Source organism: Cornus florida, unplaced genomic scaffold (genome assembly GCF_030987335.1).
Source record: "Cornus florida cultivar Cherokee Brave unplaced genomic scaffold, ASM3098733v1 CherokeeBrave_3.0.0_Hap2_Chr03, whole genome shotgun sequence".
In the NCBI taxonomy this organism is placed as follows: domain Eukaryota; kingdom Viridiplantae; phylum Streptophyta; class Magnoliopsida; order Cornales; family Cornaceae; genus Cornus; species Cornus florida.
Window position 1 is genome coordinate 52,370,102 of NW_026775573.1, and position 26,134 is coordinate 52,396,235.

Genomic DNA, 26,134 nt, shown 5'->3' on the forward strand with positions numbered 1-26,134 from the left:
TGAGTGTCACATTGGTGTCTTAGAGTCATGTTGTATCTCTAGAGACTGAATTTTTTTCTTTTGCTTCCGCATTTTGGATCCGTTATCGGGTCATCTTTTGGTTCATCACTGACGCACCGAGTTGAAAAACTTGGGTCGTCTCACTCACTCTTCCGACTACATAGGATTTGCTTTCTTATTTTGGTTTTAGATTTTAATTCTGTAAATGTTTTACCATTTGGAATTATTAGGGATCCACTAGATAGATTCCCGAGTTGTACAGATTTGAAGGATTTAAATTATATTAATTTATTATTTAAAGTTTGAGGATTCTTATTTTAGATTTCGTTCAGCGTATTATTAATTAATTCTTAATTCAGTTTTTTTTATTCCTGTTTGTTTACATATTGATTGTCTAGTATCCCTCGGATCTGTGCTCGGACTTGATCACCCGTGTCTCCAGAATCGAGGGGTATCACAGTTGGTATCAGAGCACTCCAGGTTCTAGTGTCCTTAGGAGTGTCTTTCGTTAGAAGTCTTCCGCGTTGCGTTTCTTAAAAACTTGGAGCCATATTGGGATTCGTTGTACTCTTTTACGGTTCGTTAGGAGGAGCAGCTGATGTCAATTATATTCCATAATTATGGGATGGTTGACACTAGAAGGACGATGGGGTCCGCGGCGACAGCGATTCAGACCCAAAGGAGTAAAGGAGTACGTTATCAAGTTCTCTACCAGAAGCAGAACTCAGGATCGAAGGTTTAGTTTCGGTTAGCACTACTTTTAGAAGTACAAGCCAATGAAGGATTTGGGAGTGTGTTTTAGGTCACCGCATAAAGGACCAACAGGATTTCAGTGTTCTCATAAAAGAGACAACTGAGGAATAGGAGTCCAAAGAGGACTTTAGTGGAAGAGTTTTCAATATACTCAAGAAAGAGGGTACTGAATCTTGGAAAGCAAGGATCACACGAGAGTGATCTTATTCGCTAATAGAATAGTGAACGGTACTTGTAGAGTTAGTGTGGATCGACCTACATATGGTTAGACTTTCATTTTACCTTTAAACGAGGTAGAGAAAGGGAACTCTTTGGGAGTTTAGGATCGGATGGAGTTCTTATCGGAATGCAGCAATGATTTTATATCACGTTCCGAGGAGTGTGGGTATGGTAGGTTGTGGTGGTCTAAGTTGCTTTATAATGCTATGTTAGACGGTGTGCATTCCGCATATAAGGAGGGCGACGGTTAAGCCTTTGGAATTTGCTGAGGCAAATGGATGTGGTTTGAGCTTATGTTTCGAGGTTGGATGTTTGCCTCTGGAACTGGAAAAGGAGATTATGAACCAATAAGGTAAGGGATGATTTCAAAAAGGGATTTTTCTTTACCAGGAGGAATGATGTGTTACGAGGATTTTTGTTATGTTTATTGTGTGTGATCGTGTGTGCTTTATGTGTTTTCATTTTTTCGTTATTTATTCAGGATCGAGAATACGGTTTAGTTGGGGACACAAGTGAGTGAACAGTCAACTACCATTTTAGAGGAATAACGTTGATTACGCTAGGATTTTAGGCATATGGTCATAGGACTTGGTAGGTATACCTAACTTGAGCCAACCTAATGAACCTAGACATGTGTAGTTATAGTACGTTTTCAGGATAGGATAAGTAAACCAGCAGTTTGAGTCAAATGATATAGATTCATTGATAAACTGTAACGCCACGATGGTTTATCGGAGGAACTGACTTGGTAAAATATCTTCTCAGAAATTTTAAACAGGTGATTCCAAGTCCGTAGGAGGATTTTGTACTGGTTTAAGTACTTATTAGAATGGCACCGACTGAGAATAGTAGACGGAGTAACTAGTCAACAGTAAATCCTTAATCAAGAATTTGGTTCATGAGGGTGTGTCATTAGGAGGAGTTACCGGAGTTACATATTAAGGAGGAACCAAAGTCTCTTCATTGGCATAAATACTGTGGGAAAAAAAAAATTCAATACTTTCGTTAGACAAATTGGAAGGAGGATGTAAGGACTGAGGTTCACAACTCTTAGTTCTTGATGGGTCTTGGAGGAAACATGATGTTTCGCAGAGGGAAGCAGATGTTTGGAACGCAGGTAGGAGGAGGGATGTAGTGATTTGTCTCAAAATCTGTTATCTAGTAGATTATCTGGATGGACCGACAAAGATCATCCGATCATTGCAGCCACTTCTTATGCTAGAGCGGAACTGACAAAGTAGTTTCCACGAATTTAGATGAAAGATTACTGATTCTACACAAGGGTCAGGATTCTGGTTGGGATATTGTTTGACTGATAAAAATTAAATCAGCTTCTTTTTGTCTATTGTGGAACTGGTAAGATATCAGTTCCTACGAATAGAACGGATCACGAGACGGCTTAGATGGATAGCTGTGGTAATTCACACTTTGCATTAAGTGGCGTCTAGTGGAGGTAATTAGGAGGAGGATGCTTTTACTAACCACTATGGTAATTGAGCCTTTGGTGGTTATTTTAAAGTTAGTTGAGTTTTAGCATGTGGAAATAACTTGCTATTACCAGGGAAATGGAGGCGGTCAACTTGAAAAATTTGGGCTGACCCCACAGGAGGTCGTACTTTACTCGGATGAGTTTAGAGTACTGAAGGAGGATTGGTAGTTGTCTTTCTGATTCTAGGGAGGTTGGAGTGACTGAGATGTAAATTCATAACTTTTACGGTGCAACCAGATGGATAGGAGTTACCACACGACTTACCACGTTCGTCTTGGTGAGCCGGTATGGATAGAGACAGGTATATCACTGTCTCCAAGTGTCACCAGTTAACAAGGTGGAAAGTTAATACTTGGATATCATTGAAGGTTTTAGCTACTTCCTATATCAATATGGAAGTCGGACTAATCAGGGAGGGATGGTCGGTAGGAAGTACCGACATTGGTTGGAATTTTAATTCCGTATGGATTAAGCGTCGTGGATAAGCAAGTTCGATGGTAGACATCACTATTAGTGGTGTTTCTTTTGGAGGAAGGTCGGTTTCACGTATTATACTGACTTTTCCAAGATTTTATTTATCGAATTAGGCAGTAGCCTATTGTTTAGCGTTACAAAATAGTTAGCGCTATATGTATAGGAATTTTATGCATCTGTTATATGGGACTTGAAGGAATAGGGATCGTTACCCTTCGCTAAATATTGGGTAAGATGGGATCGTTGATAGATACAACCTAGGAGTTGTATATATATGTTATTTCTTATACACAGAAACTTCGTATACTGTTGGATGTGTTGGAATTGGGTGAAGCTCATCTAAAAGGGGTTGTGCCACACGACAACGGAAATGAATTTTGTAAATACTTTAATTCAGAGTTTTGTGAATTCCGAAGACGGAATTCCTTTTGTTAGGGGGGAAGAATGTAATACTCCTAGTTTTCAAAAGGATAAAATAGGAATTTAATTTTGAATTTTGATTTTTATTATTTTTTTTTATTCAATTATATGACTTAGTTGTTTAAATTATTTGTTTTAGTTGGTGAATGTGTTTATGTGTTTGTTTAATTGATTTAATTAATATTTGTGTGTATTTAATTTACATGTTACTTGAATTTATTTAAGTTGAACTTTATTTGATTATTTAAGTGACGTATTTTTGGTAACTTGTATTTAGTAGCATAAAGTTTTTTTGTGTCGTAGGGTTTTATTGTTTGTATAATTTGGGACGCCGACTTATATTGGGTTTTAATTAAAAACTTGTAGAGATAAGTTTAAGTAGACTTAGGATTTGGGATGTATATACATATATTCTTAGACGTTTGCTAGGGTTGTGGAAAAAACCCTATTCATGGGATATTTGTGAGAAGGAAAATAGTGGCTCTGGAATATGAAGAGAGATATACGGTGAGGGTCTTGAGAGACTAATTAAAGGGGTTGCTTGGGGATGGAATTAAGAAGCAACAGTGGAATGAAACTGTGATCAGAAGAGAAACAGTCTTGGTGAATTCTGAAACTTAGAGATGGCATTGAATGTTTCAAACCGGAATCTTAAGGCAAGTTTCATTCTGTCTCTTTCTTGTAAATCTGTGTTCTGTGCATGCCTATGGTAGACTCCAGGGGGTTTAAATAATGCTAAGATAATTTGTTATGCATGTTTGAGTTATATTTTATATCGATGAATTAAACTGGATTTCAAGTCTTTAGAGTTCTATTATTTGCTTCCTTCTGTAATTGCGTTTAAGCTTTGTTTACTTGAAATCATTGATGCCTATGGATGCCTTATAATTAATCTGGGATGTTAAATGGACATTAGAATTAGTACACGAAGGAATTACAGAGGTCTAGGGTAAATTGAAATTGCTCTGATGAAATAAACTATTTTGAAAGTTCTTAAACCGTTTAATTGCATCCTTTTGTATATGTTGTTAAACCTTGTTTAATTTAGTTTGTTGTTGCTTGTTGATGTCTTTAAAATAAACTGGGACACTGAATGAACATAAGAACAAGTGTTTAAAAGGCTACAGAGGGCTTGGGAATCACCGGAGGCAGAGACGATGAAGTAGAAACGCAGAAGGGGTCAGAGGGTGAGAGAGCAAGCTCTCTCATTGTTGGAGCCGGCTCCCCACTTCAAAGAGCCTGCTCTCCCATGTAGGGAGGCAGCTCTTGATGTCTTGGAGCAGGCTCTCAATTTGTGATAGCCTACTCTCACCCGGAAACAACCAGTTTTGGGTTTTAAGGTCTGTTTGGGCTGTACAGTGTTTTCTAAAGCTATTTAAAGGCCACTGTATGGTGAAATTAAATGTTAGAGACTTATAAAAATATTGAATAACATTATTACAATATTGGATTAAGGAAAGGAGCAATGTACAGCTTAAGGAAAATCTATCTGCTGCACTGTTGTGCTAAGAGATTTAATTCACGGAACTTGGCAAATCTTGGATATATGAATTAATTATATTTAATCATATTTTCACGATGTTATAAACATAGTGGATTATTTGTAAATTCAACTATGTTTGGTATCAAATCCTTCGTAATAAGCTAGTATGGAAGTATCGGTCCAGGAAGGAGAATGACTTAATTAGCTAGTTTGTTTTGACAACTTAAATTGGACCGATATTGATGTTATTGTTAGGATTTTATATCAATGTTATATTTAACATACTTCAGTTCCGGGTACATTGGTTATGGACGTCATGTAATTCTATCTAATAAGTTGCATGCTGTCGGGGGTTATGGAAGGTTAGTTGTTAGTTTCGTGTTAGCGAACTAAATGGACTAGTATGAAATACTTTTGGAGTTTCATATAATGTAATCCACTTAGACTTTTGAGTGTCATTATATTAGACATAATTTATAATGTGGAATTATATAGACACCATGAGATTTAATTGTCAATTTGCATGCCGTCAAGGATTGAGGAGGATTTAAGTGATAGTCTTCGTTTTAGCAATGTAAATGAACTAGTATGGATGTATTGGTTGGGAATTCTAGTATAATGTGCAGTTTATAATTCTGATAATCGTTATATCATGCTATGGAGGTTAATTGCTGAATTATTATAATTTATGTTCTGTCAATTATATGGAAATGGATGGTTTAAATTGTTTATCATTACTTTAACAATTTAAAAGGAGGATTTATGATTATAATATATATTGGATGCGTGATAGAACCTTATATATATCGGATTTCTATTATGTTTTATTTCTGGATCGATTTGATGTTCAAATGTGTGTGCATCATTTATAGATCATTTGTATGTATGCACCAGTATGGGACGGTGGCATATGGAGGGACGGATTAGGTCACAACGCTAATCCCTACCTATTCATAAATAAAGAATGGATTAACTAAAACAGTTAAATCCTACATGGATACATGTCCTGTCAACTAAGACAATTGAACGACATAATGGATGGATGATTTACTTTTCAGTATTATGAAGGAATTTATATATATACTTATGGTACCGTGGTACGAGCTTGAGTCTCCTGATCACGGTTAGGGTGCGTATATCGCATGGAGGGATATCTAGACCTAATGACATTCCCTGCTAGGTCTAGGTGTACATGACGACGCTACGGCATTTTGCGTGTTACCTTCTACTCTAGTGTGATGACTATAGGTTAGTGAGTATCCTATAGTGTGTGTATATATATATGGACTATTAATAGATATTGCCGAGCTATCTAGGATGTATCTGCGTATTGGGTTTATATACGGATTGTAGTAGGTTGGAACTTGCATGTGGGCCTAACCCACTCTTATTTTTCAGGTATTCGTCAGTACCAGGCTTAGAGCTTGATCGTATTGATGCAGAAACAGACTCTCACTCTTCCAACTACATAGGATTTGTTTTCTTATTTTGGTTTTGGATTTTAATTCTGTAAATGTTTTACCAGTTGGAATTATTAGGGGTCCACTAGATGGATTCCCGAGTTGTACGGATTTTAAGGATTTAAATAATATTAATTTATTATTTAAAGTTTGAGGATTCTTATTTTAGATTTCGTTTAGCATATTATTAATTTATTCTTAATTCAGTTTTTTTTATTCCTACTTGTTCACATATTGATTGTCTGGTATCCCTCGGATCTGTGCTCGGATTTGATCACCCGTGGCTCTAGAATCGAGGGGTATCACATTACCCCTCCAAGGACATCCTCCAATGAGAGGTGCCTTGGAGACGATTTTTTCCTCAACACCACACACACATACTCGCTCTACAAAATTAAAGGCAACAACGCTCGTTTTTTTCTCTCTTTAAATGACAATAAAACCCGAGCTATAGATACAGAAGATATAGATAAATACAGTTGTACTATAAAAAGAGAGGGATGGGAGATCTGAGCTGATTAGGTTGGGGGACGAGTTGGGTCGAGTCCAGTCACTTCTTTTCTATCGAAATAACATTCAATGTCCGAATAGTCTGCGAAGACGAAGATCCATATACACCAAGTAATCCCCAACTCGCCGATGTGATCGATTCCTCCGATTTCTTCTCCCTTTTTCTCTCTCTAAACCTCAATCGAAGAAGGAGAGGAATGATTATAGCTATCCGCTAAAACAGCTTTCAATCGATTCAATTTTTGCATTTTCTTTCTCAGATATATTTTAGAAAAAACCCCTATAATATAGGTTTTGTGCACAAATAATTCTTTTTTTTTAAAAAAAAAAAATGCATTCAATTCATAAAATTCAAAAAAGAGTTATAAATAAACCCTTTTAATCACTTTTTGGTCAAAATTGACATAAAATAAATTTAAAAACCCTAATTTGCCATTTTCTCTTCCTATTCTTCCTTTTTCTAAGGGACTGCTTCTCTCCTACCCCTCACCACAACTAGTGGTGCATCACAGCCATAACCACCATCCCTACCACCACTATGTTTATTCTGGCCATTCAATTCAACCCCATTGCCAAAGTTCGGCGCCGATCTATTGAGTTGACTTAGTGTGTCATTAAACAAAGCCACATCACAAACCCATTTCACTTATCAGATCTTACTTTCTGATGACGGTGCGATGTAATGTAAGCAACTATCATCATCATAACGATGTTTGTTCTTTCACTTACCGCTATGCTTAAATCCACGGGAAGTTGCCGCCGCCTGCGGCCCCGGTGGATAAGTAGATGCCACCGGATAAGTCACCGCCATCGGATACTTCATTGCCAGCGTAGCAAATTTTTCACCCAACTTGTAAGAGAATTTCATATTGCCTTTGATTTTATCGGAGCACTTTCGTACCTGATACTCCAAATTGCGTTCAGCGGAGGTGTTGCCGAAGAGGAATTCTTTGACGAGGACAGAGACGAAGCCAATTTTTCGATAGCCGAGGACGCTGCGGTCGAATCGGAGTTTGAAGAGGATGAAGAGGTCCTGGGCGACGGAGAACGTCATGAGGTGGTTCCAGACGGGAGTGGTTCCGCCGCATCTGTGGATATCCGTCACATATTTGGTTTTCCGGCCATCATGGCTCAGCAATCAGTGCAGGCGATCATTGTGAACAACTCTTTTCCCGGATGTTTCAGTTATATCTCCGATGAACACCATTGAAAACCCAAAATAAGTGAAGAATTTTAGTGTACAAACCGGCGAGCTTCCCCTTGTATCAGTTCGGTGATGAGTACAAAGAACAATTCTGGCAAGCCTTGGGTGACCCAATTCAAGTGAGCTCCAAATGTACTGAAGGCCATCCTTGGATCGGCGATGATGAGGGTCTCTGCGACGGCCATTCTCTTCGACGACCATCCTCTCTACAACGGCCATCCTCTTCTTTTTTGTGGTTGTGGCTTTAGGCTTTGCTCTGGACATGATGAATCAGAGGGAATTGTCTAAAATTATAATTTTACACTGCCGGATTTTTTAAATATTATTTCATTTTGTTAACCAAAGGATATTAATGTCTTTTTATGCGAGCAGGGTAATTGCACCAAATTGATAGTATAAAGGAGTTTTATACCACACAGGATTTTTTTGGTACTATATCGATAATAGAGAGGATTTTATTGCACCTAACCCTTAGTTCTCTTCTACAACCAAGTCTATCTCTATTAATTCTCTTCAACACCTGAGATCTATCTCTATTAATTACTAATGGGCTGTGAGGATATTTTATGGAACATTGTGATTGATGAGGCATAAGGAGGAGAGAAGGGAACATAGGAGAAGAAAGGAAAAGCTTCTTTGGTTTAATCATTTTGTTTATTAAAATAAGGAGTAAAATAAGAAGTTGGAGTGGAGGAGGGAGTTCATAGAGCATGAATATTACTGCTCCTCTCCTCTAAATAGCCTCTCCATATCAACAAGTACGCGATCCAATGGCAAAAAAGAGTGTCAAGCCAGCGTATCTACGAGTACGCCATCAATTGCACAAAATCATGCCGGGTTATGGATTCGAATTGCATTTAATACGATGCGCTTTGTGACAAATAATTTTTTTCTCAGGTGGATGACAATCGGTTCTCGGACACTTCAAGGCTAATGTTAGAGGTTTGTCACATCATATCCGAATAATAAATGTAAAGATGACCTCCTTTCTTATTTATCAAATAACGACGACTTCTTTCAAAATTTGTATAAGTGTAACAAAGACCCCTTCTATTATCAGAAATTACTATTACTAATAAAAAATGATGTCATCAATTTTTTATTTTCAAATTCTCACTCTACGCTGAAGGATATGTAATTAAATTAAATTAATTAAAATATCTAAAATATTCTCATAATTATTTCTCCCCTCTCCTCAAATTCTCTCTCCAATATTTTCTCTCACTACGCTCTTTCCTCGGTGTGACAACTTTAATTCGGGAGTTTCAGAACAGCGGCGAGAAGGCGGCGGCGGCGGCAAGATCAGCGGTGGTTCTATACACTTCACCGAGCTTGGGTCTATGAACTTCAAACCCAAACCATCATCATTCATCTTTACGATGCCGACGCATACCTTCTCAAAGCTATGGCCAAAACCAAGATCTGGGTCTTCATCAGCGCGCCCAACAACCAGCTCCTCGCAATTGGGTTCTCCAACGCACTGTCGCAGCCTGGATCGGCCGGAACGTCGCCGCGTACTATCCGCAAACGGTCATCGTCATCGTCGCCACCGAAGCCAAGTCGCAATTGATTCGCGACTCCGTCTTAATCACCACAGCCCAACTGCCCAAGGCCTGAAGGATTTTGATCGGCGGCGGATCGAAGACGTCGTCGATGAAGAATACAAGCAGCAGATCGGCGGTGAATTAGCTGCAGCAGCGAGCAAGGCTGAGATGCTCTGCTCCGCGGCGGCAAAGGGCAGTAACGGCAGTGGCTGAAACTGTTCTCTTCTTCTCTCTCTACGAAGTTCTGTTTTGTTTGTGATCACGGAGCAATCAAATTAAGGTTCGGTTTTTGAAAATTTAGGGTTTTGTGGAGAATTGGGGACGAAGAGAACCAAGTTAGACGTGTTCGTGTCACTGAGTCGGCAGAGATCGATTCAAATTTTGATCGGTGTAGGGTTTTTGTACATAATCATGGTTAGCATGGAAGTACCCTTCGTTTTCAGAACTGGGTTCGGCTCAGTGGCTCAAGAGGCCTCAAATGGGTTCTTCAATGACGGATGAATCTAGCCCAGAGGGTTGTGGGTTTTCATTATCGGGGAAGAAGATGCAAACGATGCCGTTTGTTACAGGCAGTGGCTTGTGTTTGTGTAGGTTGAAGGATAGGTTTTGGCCTTTTTGTCTTTTCAAATTTCATTGAGTTTGTAATAAAATACAGAATCTATATAATAAGGGCAGAAAAATAATTTTAATATAACAGTTGACTCCATCTATCCAAAGCTTAATGTTAATTGAGAAACAAGCGTAAATTAACGAATTCAGTGTAATTTATCTTAAATGTAATTTGTTGGGTTAGACTCATGTAATTGGTGATTCATAAAACAATTTAAATTTTTGGGCTGGATCAAAACGTGAAACACCAGGCATTTTAAAGTTAATATTAAATCCAGTCCATTATCCAAAGACACGTCAACCTGAGTAGGTTGGCCAGCCTGAATCATAATAAAGGCGTTCACATGGGAACCCATTAGTTGATTAGGAGTTGCCCAAATTTACAGCCCTCCAAAATAAAATTAAAATAATGCTTCATTTAAAAAGAGCATAACCATTGGTCGACTAGGAGTGGCCCAAATTATGGTCAAGACAACCACAATATTAGCTCCAAAATAAAATAAAAATGGCACATAAGCAGTTTCTCATTTTTAGAGAACACAGGCCCCAAGATAATGGCTGGCCATTGCAGAGTCTAGAGAGGCTCGAATAGGAGCACCATTGCGGAGTCTAGAGGCTAAGATGTACGCAACCTTATCTCTACATTCGAACAAACTATTTCTCGTTTTGAAGCCTTACCAAAAAGGGTTGTGAGTTCAACCCAAAAGTGTGATGATACATCCTTGCTGAGTTGTCAGCATATGCATATATTCATTCTCAATGTCATTAAATAAGGTGTTTCTGCCTGTACACGACTTTAAGAAAGTGCATCTTAAACATGTAATTTTGAAATCATAAGACATCTTAACAAAATGCAAAATGGAGCTTGTGGAGCATTTCATACAAGAAGAGATTCTTCTCTAATCTACCACATGCAAAAATTTCAAATTCTGGGATATTATCAGTTGGACATATATCATTACAAATACTACAATTAAGAAGCCAAAAACATATGACCTCATTATATGACATCTATATAATCACCCACCCCTTGCTGTGGCTATTCGAGGTACTTCCAATATAATGAATTGCCATTTACGCCTGCAAGGAAAACCCACCATCACTAAATAACTGCGTGATTCAGGAAAAATAAATAAATAACTGTGTGTGTGTGTGTGTGTGTGGATAAAGATAAGAGTAACTGCAAAGAAGAATAATAGGGACCTTTTGTTGGAATGTCATTGAGAAAAAGGGCAAGAACAGATTTCTCATGCAAGGAGAAATTTTCAAATTTTGGACAAAAATGCAATGTAGATAAAGTTCATTTGGAAACCAATACGATTCAAGATCATAAAAGGCTTAACCAAGTTTGGGGTAACTTGTCGGCAAATTTCATAACAGAAGAGTCTGTTATTTAAACACAACTTGCGAATGACAGCCAAATAGTACTGCAAATACCATTAAACTCAGTAGCACAAGCTCATTTAAAAAAAAAAAAAAAAAAAACTATATTCAGTCCTCTATATGGAACCAAATCAAAGATCATCACGTCGACACCCGAGATAAATATGTTTTGACTTTTTATTCGGTGGTTCTTCCCTCTCCAATTGTTCTGAGGTTAATCCATCCTCCATATAATACAAGAAATGGCATGCTCTTTCCAGGACTTGGCATATCTGTTCCTCCAAAAAGCTTTTAGAGATGGTCCTTATTTCAAAATCCATAACAAAATTGTGGAGGGTCTCCAAGCACATTTATTTGAGTAGCACTCAAATGAGCACAGTACATTTGAGAACTGAAGCGTTTATTCATACAAAGTCCAAGTTCTCTGTTAAACCTAGCCTAGAGTTTCTGAACAATCTAAATTGGCTGCACAAATCCTCACAACTCTACTTTGTATAGGGCCCCATATACCACAAGAATTACTCAGCGAGTCTCTCAGATTCCAACACACCTTTTTCTGTCCTCCTCTTGTGACTGCAGTGCTTTCACCTTCAAAGTTCAAACCCTTGCTCATCAATATTAACTGCAGGTCAATAGAACAATTGGAAAACACTATCATCTAATCACCTTTTAGTTCCAAGACAAAGCTCACACAAACATAAGCACTCCTTTTTAGTCAAATCTCAATAAATCATACTTGGATTTGTAATGAGGGTCCCATGGAATAACGCTGAGTTATAACAAGCTTGCACCCTCATCGAAGCAAACACTAAATTCATTAGAAAATCTTTCATTAACCACCCATAGTTCTACAACATGATCTACAACTAGTCCTGAGCTATCTTATAGAATTCTGGTTCAATTATTTTGTGTTATAATTCACATAAAATTTTGTAGAATTTCATTCTCTTTCACCTTTTTTTTTCAAAAAAATTCAGATATTTGTATTTTTTTTAAATGGATTAGTCAAAATTGGACTGAACAGCCTACTAGAGAAAGAAATTAGCAGCATAAGCAGTTCAAAAGTGCAAAATTGGGTGTTGTCACTTCAGTTAAACAGTCAAAAACCACCTGGACAGCTCTTGATTCCATATTGGCAGAAATCTGAATTTTGGTACGATGCACATGAGGAGTTGAAATACAAGTCTTGAGGAAGATCTTACGAATTATGATGATCCCAACTCAACTTTTGATGAATCAGTCAGAGATGAAGAAGATATGAGATCTTGGGGGTACATTCAACCTCCCATCTTCCAGAATTTGATAACAATAAAGAGGAATATGAAGGAAAGAAAAAAAAAAAAAAAAAGGCGGAAGAGGAGAAGTTTGAAGAAGCAGCCATCAACACGTCAAAAGCTGAGATTGAAGAGGACAATGAAGCAGGTAAGAGAACTGAGGAAAAATCTAAAGAAACAATCAGAAACTTGTCTAAAGTTGAAGAAGTTGTCATTGTTCAACCTGCAACTCATGGATTTGTGAGTACAAATAACAAATATGATTCAGCAAATTATTGTCAAGGTGGACAAGCTGAAGATAAAAACACTGAACTTCCAGTTGTACATGGTGCAATAAGCATTACAGCAGATTTAAGTTTCTTGATTAATTAAGATAGAAATGAAGCTTCTTTGTTCTTGGAGCTGAGAAATCATGAATTCCATAATCTTGATCTGTTTTGGGATGAATTCTTGGCGCAACATATAATCATGTGTTGTTCCAATGCAAAATTCAGATTAATTCAGGTCTTGGCTCCTGATTTGTGTTGAAGCAGGTTTTGTCATTAACAGCAAATTAGTGTGTTTTGTTCGAGTACGGAAAAGAAGAAACCCAAGGATGGAGGGCCATGTTTGGGTCTTTAATGGATCGAGTTAAATTGTTTCAGACTCGAGGGAGAGTTTTCTTCAACGAGGAGGGTTTGATGCAAATAATTTAGGGTGTTTTGGAAAGTCAGTTTATTACGTAGTAATTATGGAATGAAGATCTAAAGATGTCATGTGAAACCTAAACGTTATTATTAATGCTTTGTGAGTAGCTTAAAAGTTGGTCTAGAAAAGCGAAGTGTCATTAATGATTTTATTATAAAAAGGACAGTCCTCTATATCTGCTGTAACCCAGACTTAATCAATATCATTTTGAGTTATTTTCATATCACAAAATTCCCTTAAGGGTTTTCCCAGATTTCACTTTAGAAATCTAGGCTCCAACGGTGATTGGAATAACCCTAATCTTTCTCAATGCTGTAAGAAGGCTTCTTTTTCTATCTGTTTGCTTCAAGTTTCAAGAGAAAAATTTAAAACCAAGAAACTGGCTGAACACAATCATCAACAATAACGGCCTTTTTTCATTTTTGAATTCTGTATGATAGTTGTAACGCTGTTCTCTTGATTCATAACCTACGTTCACAATCTGATCTCCACTCATTACAAATACTTTATGAGAGCAGAATTGAGATGAAGAAATATAGGCTGACAAGGGTCAAAAACACATCTAGTGCAAAGTAAGGTGTCAGGGGCATATTTGTTATTACTTATATAATGTTGGGGACTTGTGTTGTAATTTCTGAAACTTGTTAGTATAAATAGAATGTGGTGGGGTGGAAGGATGTAAGTATCCTTTCATTCTTTCTCTCCTTCCCCATCTCTCTTTCTTTTTCTCTCCTCCTCTTTTCTCTTCTTCTACTTTACTTTTATTTAGGTTCTCTCTTAAAGTTAACATAGTATCAGAGCATGGTTTGTAAAGTTCTGGGGAAAGTTCGCGTAAACCCTAGTGGGGGTGAAGATTTTTAAAGAGATTCCAAGATGAGATTTGTTTGCAAGGAAGTAGTGTTAATGACGTCTACACGTACCGCAGATCCAACTCCGTGCTGAGTTGGCTGGGGGTTGCAGGGCAACTTGCCCCTGCTCGAGGTTCGGGGCGAGGCCCCAAATAATTTATTTTTTTTTGGGACCCGTTTTTGATCACTTGCAATTTCGATCAGTGTTTTTTCCGTGTTTGCATGGTTTTGCAAGAGCAGCTTTTTCTTCGTCGTTTGCGATTCTGGTATGGTCTACTTTGTTGCTTTCTAGCGTTTGTGTGGTGACTGTGTGGTCACTTTTTTAGGCATCTTAGAAGACAGTAATCTTTCTAGTTGCAATATTGTGTGTTAGAGAGGTGGTTCTCTACATATTTTGTTGCTGATTTGTTTCTGAGGAGTGTATACCCCAAAAACTATTTGATAAAATGTCTAGCTCAAAGGTGACTTCAAAAGAAATTGGGTCTTCTCCTAATGTGATGTGACTCCAATGTTGGGAGGTAGTAGTGATCATCATCCAGGTCTTTGTATTACGACTGTTAGGATGGATGAGACGAACTATATGGAGTGGGCTCCATCTATTCGTATGCATATCATTGGTTGTAGGATGATTGACCATATCGAAGGGACTATCATGTATCCGTCCAAGAGTGATCCTGAATTCAACGAGTGGAGTGCAAATAATGCACTAGTTATAATGTGGTTGTAGCAATCAATGCAGCCACAGTTCAGCAAGGGGTCTCTCTTTGTAAAGAGCTATGGAAGGCTGTGGAAGAGACATATTTCTCGGTTGGTAATTTTGCAAAACTATATGAGCTCCAAAAAGAGATTTCAAGATTTAAGCGGGAAGACCAAACTCTTGCTACATATTACCACAATCTGCGTGGTAAATGGAAAGAGTTAGATCACTACCAAGATTACATACTTGTGTGTGCAACTGATGTTAAAGCATTTCAAGTTATGGTAGAAAGGAATCGTATCTATGAGTTTTTGAGTGGTCTGCATCCGAAATACAAGCATGCCATGGTACAAGTGTTAGGAAGGTATCCGGCCCCTACTTCTATTATAGATGTGTTTTCGTATATCCAGGCTGAGGAGAGTAGAATGAAGTTCTTTGTGTCCCAAAGTTTACCAATAACCTTACTTATGTCGGTCACATTACAAAAGGCTTGAATTGTAGTGTAACATTTTCTCCATCTCACTGTGTGTTTCGGGACTTAGACATAGGGAAGACAATTGGGAGTGGGCGTGAGGACAATGGCTTGAATTTGTTGAACGCAAAGCCAACTTCTTATTATGTTGCAAATCAATCTAGTGTTAGGAATAGTAATGTCAATAAAGATCTGTTAATGCGAAGGTATAATAGAATCGATCATTGACCTATTCCTGTTTTGAAGCATGTGCTTCCTCAGTTTTCTTCTATTGAATCTTTTGAGTTAAATTGTGAAACATGTGTTCTTGCCAAACAATGTTATGTTTCATATCCTACTAGTATTAATGAAAGTACAGCTCCTTTACAGCTTGTTCATTCTGATGTGTGGGGTCCTGAATCTACCACTTCGTTACTTTGTTGTGTTTGTTGATTACTTTAGTCATTATACTTGGCTTTATCTTATGAACACCAAAGATGAAGTTCATTCCATTTTTAAAACCTTTTATAAGGTGATATGTACTTAGTTTGGTTGTCCCCTAAAAATCCTTCAATCTGATAATGGAGTAGAGTTTATTTATGGTGGTCTTGCCTCCTTTTTTGCTAATAACGGGATTGTCCATCGAACCTCCTGTGTCAATACACCACAACAAAACGGTGTAGCTGAAAGAAAACATCATCATATTACGGAGGTAACCCATTCTCTTCTAATTGGGATGGGAGTGCCTAAAATTTATTTGGCTGATGCAACCTTAACCGCTGCATACCTTATCAATCGCATGCCTTCTAGGGTTCTTGGTTATCAATCCCCCCTTCTCTGTCTTACACCATCTACCTACCTTGTTTATCGTCCCATCGAAAGTGTTTGGTTGTGTTTGTTATGTTCACATTCATCATCGCAAGGACAAAATGGACCCTAAGGCAATCCGGTGTCTTTCTTGGATACTCCGCCACTCAGAAAGGGTATTAGTGTTATAACCCTAACACTCGTCGTCGGTTTGTCTCCATGGATGTTACATTCTTTGAGTTTGTTCCTTTTTTTCCCACTAGTCGGGATTCTCTACAGGGGGGAGAGTATTATTCGTCTAGAGAATCCGTTTTCCATTAAGAGGGAATGCTCCATTCCATTATTTGTTCCCATTTAGGGGGAAGCTTATCATTGAGGTGCATATGTCTACTCCTCCTAACACTAATGATTTGTAGCAGAAAAAGCAGCCAATTGTCTATACTACGAGGGAAAAACAAGTCATTGACTCACCCTAGGATCAAGAAGTCTCCTTTGATCCAGGTAATCCCTCAAGTGACATTGATATTCCTAACTCTTTTCCAATAGCATTCTTGTTGATCTTGATGTCCCTATTGCCTATCGTAAGGGTGTTCATAGTTGTACAAAACATCCCATATCTCAGTTTGTATCATATGATGCCTTATCTCAAAATATCGTACTTTCACTTCATCTATCTTTTTTTTTTTCTATTCCTTCTAGTGTTTTAGATACTCTCAGTCAAACTACATGGAAGGAAGCCAAGCTTGAGGAAATGAAGGCTCTTGAGAAGAATGGTACTTGGGATATTGTTTCATTTCCTAGGGCTCACAAAGTGATCTGAGGTCGCTGGCTAATGAATAGCCGACCTAAAACAGGGGCGTGCTAGAGTCCTGATGGACTCAAATATTTCTTGCCAAACTATTCCTATGGGGTCGAGTCACCAACCTAATGTGATTCAAGCGAAAGTTGGAGAGTAGGAATGACCCTCTCCTTAAGGTTGCTATTGCCTTTAAAAAAGGACTTTAAACATTCAAAATAGATATCAATTAGAAGCAAATTAATTGAGCAATAAATATACTTGAATCTGTAAACCTTTCTTCATTGAACTTTGGATTGATTACAATGATGAATGAATTACAAACTCTTGATTGAAATGGAAATTACAGTATTGAATGCTGAAAGATGAAGTAAATACTAAACTGATAGTGATAACTGAACTTGATGAAATAAAAGCTAAGTGTTAAGTGATATGAATGCTAAAGGCTTGAACTTTAGAAATGGTGTTGGACCCCCTCCTTGTGAGAATTGAGTGGGTATTTATAGAGGCTTCAACCTGGTGTTGTCCCTTTCAATCCGTTTTTCTATAAATTAATTGGTGGTTGCAAGTTGAAAACGACTTCTCCTAACCATCTTGCTGAGCTGGTCAGGTTGACTGATTTGCAAATCTCTTCATGGGCAGATACAAATTTGTCTGGCATAGTATTTTTGACTAAAATGTGCATCTTCTTTCATGCTTGATGATTTTGGTCTTCAGTCTATTTTCAGCTCTCTGCACCTGTCATGTCTGGCTTGATCTGTACATTGGCTATGGAATCATCTGATTACTGACGACTCTGACTTTCTTCATTAGATGTAGGTGAGAACCTTCCATCTGTAGTTCTGAATCTCTGGACCTTTGACATAGTCAAGTTGTCTTTTTCTATTTCAAGCTTTCTTTAAGTTTCCAGACCTGACTTGGGTTCTTGAGACATTGGGATTCACAGTTGGTCTTGATTTGAATTACACCAAATTTTCGTAAAGTGATTATGGCCAAAAGAAATATTAGATCCATCTATTAGGCGTACGCACGATCATTGGTCGAGACTCTCGACCCTGGTTGGTCGAGAGACTTTCTTAGGTCCTGAGAGATAATAATCGAGACTCTCGATCATGACCATAGTGACTGAGAATCTATATCATAACCATACTGACTGAGAGTCTATGGTCGAGACTTCGGGTCATGACCATAGTGACTGAGAGTTTGGATCATGGCCATAGTTGGCTATGAGACCTTGGTTGAGACTCTAGATCATGACCATAGTGATTGAGAGATAAATGCCCAAGACTCCTGATCATGGCCATAGAGACTGAGAATCTTGGTTGAGACTCTGGATCATGACCATAGAGATTGAGAGTCTTGGTTGAGACTCTGGATCATGACCATAATGATTATAACCATAATTGGCTATGAGACCTTGGTTGAGACTCTTCGTCATGACCATAGTGACCGAGAGATAAAGGCCGAGATTCCTGGTCATGACCATAGTGACACTGAGAGATAATGGCCGAGACTCCTGATCATCATGGCCATAGAGACTGAGAGTCTTGGTTGAGACTCTGGATCATGACCATAGAGACTGAGAGTCTTGGTTGAGACTCTGGATCATGACCATAGTGACTGAGAGTCTTGGTCATGGTAGGCTATAAGCTCAATACCTTACCTTAGTCCTAACGGCCTAAGAATTCCATTCTTCTTAACTCTCGGCCTTAATTCTGATCACCGTGATTAGAAATTAATCTTTCGCCCGATGGTGATGGGCTGACCCAAAGTTCAGACCTCGGGATTTTTGACCACGTGGCATGGTTACTTCGGATTATATTTTAGGTTAACAACTGCCCCCCAACTCTATGAAAATAGGCTCATGCCGAATTTTTGTAGAGTTGAATTTATTTAGGCCTTGGAGCTTATGATCGACCTACATTGCTTACTTGTACCTCCACAATTCTTACTTGCAATAAGTGACTTGTAGCTATTTCTTATCTGCAATGGCCATTTGTACCTAGGCCATATTGAAGCTTCTAATCTGCTTCTTTGACTTGTACCTATTTCTTACAGGTATAACTCACTTATACCAAGCCTTTTTCTGCATTAAGTGATTTGTACCAAGTTATTGCCTGCAGAACACACTTGTACCTACTTCTTATCTGCAATGGCCATTTGTACCTAGTAACAACGATTGGTATAAAATGAAGTTATTCTCCAACACTCTCACTCTCACTGAAACTGCCTTCAAATGGTATCTAAACTTGCCACAAAATTCCATTCATACTTGGCAACAAATGCAGAATGTTTTCCATGATCAGTTCTATAGAACAAAACCAGAGGTCTCAGTATCTGACCTATCTAGGATCCATCAGTTGCCAAATGAGGATGTTGAGACATTTTTGGATAGGTTAGGTGCCAACTCACTCTACCTGAGAAAGAGTTTGTCAACTTGGCTCTTAGCGGCTTAGAATTCGAACTACGAAAGAAGTACGAGGGTACTCATTTTGGAGATTTATTCCAATTGGCCGATAGGGTCACCAAGTATGAAAAAATACTACGAAAGGAAAATGAGAGGAAAAACTCCTCTCATGGGACCTATTATAAGGATCCTAATTACGAAATACACATGGTTGACACAATATACAACGACCTAGAGGTCGAAGCCGTTGAAATTATAACAAAAAAGTCGTATGTTTGTAAAGCTTTAACTAAGCCTATAGAGACCGTTAGTGGTGTTCAACCCTCATCATCTTCAGCCAAAAAAAATATCTTTGAGGCTGGCAAGCAATATGCTTTCGATATAAGCAAAGCAAAACAAATCTTTGACCACCTTTTGTCTGATAAAATTATCAAAATCACTGCGGTGCATAAAATCCCCTCAGTTGATGAGATCAAAGATCGAAAGTATTGCAAATATCATAACTCTTGGAATCGTGCAACTAACAATTGTGTTGTCTTTCGTAATGTGATTCAGACACGGATCGAGAAGGAGGCATGGAAATTCCCAAAAAAGAAGAAAGAGGTGATGAGCGTTGACTGCAATCTATTCCCAGCCTTGGTCAGCAGCAACATGGTTGAGATCTCAATGGTCAGTAAGCCACAAAGGAAGATTGATTTTGAGAATACTTTGGCGAACAGAGAAAGCAAGCCCGAAGGAAAGAAGCCAATGGTTGAGAAAACTCCAAGGTCCAAAGATGACTTGGAAAAAGAGTTAAAGGAAGCTCAACTGGCACTGATCAAGTAGGGGTTATGCCCCAAGTGCAAGACAGGCGTCGGAAGGAACCAAGAAATATTCCATGGCGACACTTGGGGACATCCTAGAAATTCACGTCATGGAAAGAGACCAAGGTCACCCCCGTTTAGGGTGCCTGTGACTAACCAATTAACATAGCCTGACAGGAGGTCTAATGCCAATGAGCATCACAAGCGAAGGCGGGAAGTGAACTACAATAGTCATGCAAGGAATCCAACTCATGCTATTTGGAGGCCTATAAAGCCTAACTCATATGTAACTCGTCAGGCTGAGACATCAGTTAACCGTCCAAGACACAAGCAAAGGATGGTCAGGCCACCAACCACTGACAAAGGTCGATAGTCAAGGTTGAGTCATCCAAAGTTCTCTGGGAACAGGGATATCCCGCCAACATTCATGTCTCGCACTCAGATGAGACATTGGTAGCGGATGAAAACTAAGTTAAGAAGAATGGAAGAAAAATACTCAGTTCCACAGCCAGAGAATGTGACTTTGCTCAAGAGAGAACATGCTAAGCATGATTCGAAAGATGATCCGAAAGGAAAATCTAAGAAAGATAATGCAGTTGGGAAGGGAGGCACAGAAGAGAAATGTGCATCTTCATCCGTGAAAGAAGCTGACGATGAAGCAGAATTTGGTGATGATGAACTAGACCTGGATGGCCAAGACGATGGTTCAAAAGGTATCAAGTTTGGTTCTTTTGAAGGAGTTGTAAATTGCAATATGGTTCTTACTTTACCTCGTGTTTTTGTGTTTTTAAGGCTAAACCTGATCAACCCTCCACCATGGAAGGGGGACGTTGAGGTGATTAAACGTAAAGGCCAAGAAGTTCCAGAGATTATCGAAAATCCATCTGAGTCGATCCCTCGAGATAAGAAACAGAAAGTCATTGTGACAAGAGCTAAACCACATGTGATGAGTTGGTGGCTATTAGGAGGGATCAGGCAGCCAAGGTAATTTTCGAGAATCCTCCAGTAGCAATGTCCAAACATTTGAAAGCACTCTACATCGGGGTTTTCTTAAAAGGAATGCCGATGTCACAAGCGTGATAGATAATGGTTCCGCGGTCAATATCCTTCCAATGAACACCATGAGGTTGTTGCAAGAAATGAAAGATGACTTGATTCCCACTGACTTGACAGTCAATAATTTCACTGGGGGAGAGCTAGGACCAAAGGTGTGGTCACCCTGGAGATGACAGTGGGAAAATGTAAGACTATGACGGCATTTTTCATGATCAACGCAGGGGTGACATACAACGCCTTAATTGGGCGTGACTGGTTACACCCTCATTTTTGTGTTCTTTCTACCCTCCACCAGTTCATGATTTTCTAGGATGGAGTTGAGATCCAGGTCATATGGGGAGATAATAAACCTTTTGAAGCTCGGGTCCATGTGGCTGACGCTATTTTATATAAGGAAGAAATGGGTCCTGTGGGGCTCATTGGGTGTGACAAGTATGGCAAGCCTGAGAAAGTGACAATGCGAAAGAATTTGACTGACGGAGATTTATCTGAATTATTTAAGAAACCATGCATGAACAGAGAGTGCCACCACCTTGAGAATAAGAATGCCGAAAACGGCGACCACTGGTATGTTTTCTCTGTTTGGTCACTTACAGATATGTGCATATACAAATATATATCTATATATATATAACCATGAGTATACACATATATATTTAATCTATATTTTATAATATTGGCTAAAGCATCTTCCAACACCTGCCATGCACACCATCCCTTAATTAATGGGTACCAACCAATGGCTTAAGCACAAGTGCAAATCTTGATGTTTTATCTTGACTGCTGAGTTGAGTGCTCAATGTACTGGCCTTGACTTGACTTTGGACACGTGACTATTAGTATATTTATTCTCATTTGTCAGCTTTCTTACTGACATGTCGTTTATCGGATTAACAGCTAATACTTAATTGCCTACTTATCGTTACGAACCACCAGGAGGTGTGTAGAGCTCACTCTTGAAACACCTTTTCCAAATGAGACCCCATTGCAAAGTGGAAAACTCTATATCAGAATTGTGGCCTCTCACCACTTTTTAGCCTTTTTCGGTAGTGAGGTTGAAACTTAACTCCTTACTTATCATTCTTGTTATTTCTTCTTCCATTTTGCTCCATCCAGTGTAGCAAATGGGTGACAAAAAGAATGTGACGGTTGCTGTTGAAAGTACGTTAACTCCGGCCAGTAGCAAAGCTTCTGATCACGCCGGGGTCGTTCATAACCTTATTAAAGAGGTTATTGATACAGACATTTACAACACTGGCAAGGTGTTGGCAAGTGTCCTAGGCTTTGACTCTTCTTCTAGATTCGGCCTTACTCCAGCTTTCAAAGATGGTCCACCAACTTCACTTCTCCCCTACTCTCCTTTAGCTGAGGAATGACTCCCATTTTAACGCAAGTTCTCTAATCTCGCGGATTTCTCCAACATCTTCAAAAATTGCCCGAACCATTAGAGTGATTGGACTGATTGGGTAGATCGGTTGAACCTCACTACAAAGCACTATGGAAGGAGGTCAGCATTTATAATGTCATCCTTCTTTCGAAAAACCGAATCTCTATAGATAAGGAGGCTCTTGTCTCATTACTCTTTTTCTGGTCAAGCTCCACCAATGCCTTTCATCTTCGGTGTGATATGATTGGTCCAACAGTGCAGGATATTTGTTTTCTTACCGGGCTTAGGCCTCATGGTACAAAAATAAATTCACTTCTTACCGTTCCTCAAGTAATCTATGAATATCCAAAGAAACCTGAGGCTTCTAAGCGTATCACAACACATAGCCTTTTATTAAAGCTAGTGCCAACAAGGGGTAATGGAGCTTCGGTTTCTACCTCTGAGCATACTTCTTTCTTAGTGTACTGGTTGAATAGGTTTCTATTTTGTGTCTCTTCTCTCACAGTCACCAAAGACATTACTCAATTGGCCCTTGCCCTTCATTCAGGTGAGAAACTTGCCCTTGCTCCTTTCTTGCTTTCTTATCTCTATCATGGTATCGGGGAGTATGTAACTTCCAATTTTAAAACTTGTTCTTGGCCATTTTGGCTATTACAACTTTGGGAATATGGCTATTTCCTCGAACTTTATCCAGCTCTCAATTTGTCAACCACTGTTCCTATCCTTAGCTATCGCTATGCATGTCTTCAGCCAGGAAAAAGATCATTCAAGACCATGTTCTCCTTTTTTTATAAACTTCCTGCATACCGAGCCCCAAATCTTTTCTTACCATTCTCGCCTCGGTCGAGGCAACCTTTGTGGCTTTCCTATCCTCCAGACCAAGCCCCACCAAGTTGCCAAGAGGAACATAAACAAGCATGGCCAGCTTCTTGATTTGCTAAGGACATCTCTTATGGATGTTCAAAACTAGGTTCAAAAAATAGCAAGTGTGGAGTTGAGTACTTCAATCCCCCATAATTTGCCAGGCAATTTGGTCTCACCCAACTCGTTCCACTTTCGCCCTTCCGATCTTTCAATACTTCATTCTTGGAACGAGTAGTTTTCACTTCGAAAGAAATGGTGAAGAGAATATTCACTTGGTTTGCCCGTCTCTGCGATAAATTCTCTTTGCAACCATTCCCAGAAAATCCTGATACTTTTCCATCTTTTGACTACTGGTGGGGAAACCATATTGTGGAAGTTATGGTAGAGGATTCACGTACCATAGCAGATAGGATTGCCTCCATTTTTATCAAGCCCCAAGGAGCCTCGACCAAACCAAAGTCATCGAAAGGAATCAATGTGGCTAATCCTGGTTCTCCCAACAAGACGAAAAAGTCAAAATCGTCAAAAGAAGGTACATATTCATACCTACATCTATATAAATGCCAAGTTTAAGCCTTAGATCATAAAGACATGTTTTCTTTTATGTAGTTGTTGCCTTCCATGATTCATTAGGTGCTTCTGATCATGAAGCGAGAGCGCCTGAGGCTGACGAAGAAGATGTAATGCCCCCCAAGAGACCTAAGGTTTTCCTTATGAATTCTTTAAAGCATAATCTCTTAAAATTTTAGCTTGCTTACTTCTATGTGCCAAATATATATATATGTGTGTGTGTGTGTGTGTGTGTGTGTGTGTGTGTGTGTGTGCGTGCGCCTTTTCCAACCTCAATTGTATTTCAAGTGACAAGGGCGAGGAAAGGAAAAAAATAGGTTACCTCAATCAGGACCACCACTCATTGCATATTGATCGACGACGAGGAGGAAGATCATGATCCCTTGATACCATCGACAATCTCGGTCGAGACAAATCTCTCTGCCAGTCGTGAGGTAACGAGACTTCATTTTTACTTCCAGTATCATTGTACTTTATTTTGTTTGCCTCACAAAGTGGTCTGAGGTCATTGGCCAATGAATGACTGACCTGAAACACGAGCGTGCCAGAGTCCTGATGGACTTAAATATTTCTTGCCAAACTATTCCTATCGGGTCGGGTCACCGACCTAATGTGATTCAGGCGAAAGTTGGAGAGTAGGAATGACCCTCTCCTTAAGGTTGCTATTGCCTTTAAGAAAGGACTTTAAACATTTAAGATAGATATCAATTAGAAGCAAATTAATTGAGCAGTAAATATACCTGAGTCTGCAAACCTTTCTTCATTGAACTTTAGATTGATTACAATGAATAATGAATTACAAACTCTTGATTGAAAAGGAAATTACAGTATTAAATGATGAAAGATGAAGTAAAATACTAAACTGATAGTGATAACTGAACTTAATGAAACAAAAGCCAAGTGTTAAGTGATATGAATGCTAAAGGCTTGAACTTTAGAAATGGTGTTGGACCCCTTCCTTATGAGACTTGAGTGGGTATTTATAGAGGCTTCAACTTGGTGTTGTCCCTTTCAATTCGCTTTTCTAGAAATTAATTGCTTGCAAGTTGAAAACGACTTCTCCTAACCATCTTGTTGAGTTGGTCAGGTTAACTGACTTGCACATCTCTCCATGGACAGATACAAATTTGTTTGGCATAGTATTTTTTGACTAAATGGTGCATCTTTTTTCATTTTGGTCTTCAGTCTATTTTCAGTTCTTTGCACCTGTCATGTCTGGCTTGATCTGTACATTGGCTATGGAATCATCTGATTACTGACGACTCTGACTTTCTTCATTAGATGTAGGTGCGAACCTTCCATTTGTAGTTCTGAATCTCTGGACCTTTGACATGGTCAAGTTGTCTTTTTCTGGCATCATAAATGCCGATCTCCTTCCATAGTGCTTTGTAGTGAGGTTCAACCCGATCGACCCAATCAATCTAGTCACTCTGAGGGTTCGGGCAATTTTTGAAAAGGTTGGACAAATCCACGGGATTAGAGAACTTGCGTTGAAATGGGAGTCGCTCCTCAGCTAAAGGAGAGTAAGGGAGAAATGAAGTTGGTGGACCATCTTTGAAAGCTAGAGCAAGACCGAATCTAGGAGAAGAGTCAGAGCCTAGGACACTGGCCAACACCTCGCCAGTGCCGTAAATTTCTTGTATCGATAACCTCTTTAATAAGGTTATGAACGACCCCGGCATAATCAGAAGCTTTGCTACTAGCCAGAGCCAACGTATTCCCACCAACAACTGTCACATTCTTTTTGTCACCCATTTGCTACACTGGATGGAGCAAAATGGAAGAAAAACTAGCAAGAAGGATGAGTAAGTAGTTAAGTTTCGACCTCACTACCGAAAAACGCCAAAAGTGGTGAGAGGCCATAATTCTGAAATAGAGTTTTCCATTTTGCAATGGGGTCTCGTTTAGAAGAGGTGGTTTCAAGAGTGAGCTCTACACC

At 38.9% G+C, this 26,134-nt stretch overlaps 1 protein-coding gene across 1 annotated transcript in view; it reads right to left on the bottom strand.

Annotated features, from left to right (window-relative positions):
- Window positions 1–11,008: 11,008 nt before the first annotated feature.
- Window positions 11,009–26,134, bottom strand: part of LOC132300527 (uncharacterized) — a 28,587-nt gene continuing 13,461 nt past the window's right edge. Inside the window, exon 3 of the mRNA XM_059797642.1 lies at window positions 11,009–11,245. The gene's annotated coding sequence lies outside the window, so the exon portion shown is untranslated. The remainder of the gene's footprint in view (window positions 11,246–26,134) is intronic.